Raw genomic sequence first — 2,062 nt, 5'->3', positions numbered from 1 at the left:
AGCATGTGAAATGTTGCATAAGGGGACTCACCATCCCTCTGTCTTTAAGGACTGAGCTATATTAGTTGAGAGTACATACAGAATGGTGTCATCAAAACTGGGGGACGGGACAGTGTTGATGGCTTTCGTTCTCCTTATTTGTAAGATTCACCTGTGTTGTCTCATGTAGCTGTAGTTTGTGATTTTTAACTGATGTAGAGTAGGAAAATGTGGTTATATGTGGTGTGTGTGTGTGTGTGTGTGTGTGTGTGTGTGTGTGTGTTTATGAAAGGAAGAGAATTGATTGCTTAATCAATTCCAGGAATTAACAAAAAATCCAGCTTCTAAAAGGTCAGGCAGCCTTCTTTACCTACAACAATTAAAAAAAAAAAAAAACACCTACAGCGACAAAGAGCAAACATAAAAAATATTTTGTGCTGAGAGGGAGAACCATTTGTACTACCCTGGGGGGGTTTCTTTACGTAAGATGCGTTGAATCATTTCCGCAAACCAGGCCAGACCATGTCCTAGAAACCAGTTGTTAACCCTCCCTCTCATCTCAGAAAAGTACAAGGAGGACATTTCAAGCCATGCCTACAAAAACCCTGATAAAAGACCAATGCTCGATGTAAAAGCCTTTCATCACTTTCATTTTTAGGAATGGAAAAACAGATATGTAGTTGATATTTATAAAATCGTATTTGGTAGCTAGACCAAGTAGACACCATGTACTTACATTTCCCAAACACAGAGTGGGAGTTACGGCCTCCCTATCATATTTTTAGCCTGTGGTTACTGCCTGTCTCACCTGGCCCATCCCTTTGGCTAATTGCCTGCACAACCATTCTCCAGTGTTCACCACAGAATGACTCCTCTGTCCACCCACAGGAACAATGGTTTTCTCCTATGCTTGGGGATTTTCCTTCAAAGACTTCAAAGTGGACCACTCCCTGAACGATTTTAGGAATGAAGCATTCTTTTCTCAAAAGTAATATGTGTTTACTGTAGAAACTTCAAAAGTAGAGATGAGCAAAATGAATCCAGACAAAACTCACCCAGAATCTGTCCAATATTATTTCTTGGTGCATATGTATTTTAAATATAAGTAACTTTTTATTGTGCTGACATTTTATCAAACCAGTTCCTTGTTGGACATTTAGGCTTTTGTTATTTTTCTTGGTATAAACACCACTCCCAAAATTATTCCTGGAAACTGAACATCCTTTTGTTTGTTTGTTTAGTTTTTACTTTATAATCATGAACTTAACTCTGCAATCCAGCTATTGGAGGGGAATAAGGATAATATGGAACCATAGACCTGCAGCGAGAGCACAATGATTATAGGCTATTTCGAGCAGGTGGGGGTGAAGGGGTGCCCTCCTGAGCTACAGAAGAAATGGTCTGGTAGTTAAGATAACACACAGGTCAAATGTATTAGGTTTGTCCACAGTCAGCAATGGTGATCTTCTTGCTGGTCTTGCCATTCCTGGACCCAAACCAATCCGCACTTCCACGATATTCATGCCCTCTCTCACCTTGCCAAAGACCGCATGCCAACCAGACAACCACTCCATCTTGGCCGTGCAGACGAAAAACTGGGAACTGTTTGTGTTGGGTCCAGCATTTGCCAGGGACAAGATTCCAGGACCTGTGTGCTTCAGGATGAAATCCTCATCATCAGCTTTGTCCCCGTAGATGGATCTGCCACCAGTGCCATTATGGCGTATGAAGTCACCACCCTGGCACAGAAATCCTGGAATAATCCTGTGGAAGCAGGAACCCTTATAACCAAATCCTTTCTCCCCACTGCTCAGAGCACGAAAGTTCTCCGCTGTCTTTGGCACTTTGTATAGTTTTAAACACACACACATACACACAGACACATACACACAGACACACACACACAGACACACACACACACACACACACACTGGGTTAAAGAGGACATGCAGACCTTATAGATAGTTGCTCTTCTGGAAAGTTGCACCAAATCCCATACCTGTTCTCACCGGGGATAAGCGTCAGAGGAAACACAGTCAAAAAGATCTCACACACACACAAGAAACAAACTGTAGTGAAGGGA

The 2,062-nt window shown here is 42.0% G+C and overlaps 1 pseudogene; it reads right to left on the bottom strand.

Annotated features, from left to right (window-relative positions):
• Positions 1 to 1,332: 1,332 nt before the first annotated feature.
• LOC103681468 lies at positions 1,333 to 1,850 on the bottom strand (annotated as a pseudogene).
• Positions 1,851 to 2,062: the final 212 nt, after the last annotated feature.

The sequence above is a fragment of the Ursus maritimus genome, unplaced genomic scaffold (assembly GCF_017311325.1).
Source record: "Ursus maritimus isolate PB19 unplaced genomic scaffold, ASM1731132v1 scaffold_20, whole genome shotgun sequence".
NCBI lineage: Eukaryota > Metazoa > Chordata > Mammalia > Carnivora > Ursidae > Ursus > Ursus maritimus.
Note: the sequence above shows the minus strand (reverse complement) of the source record. Positions and strands in the feature narration are given on the sequence as shown.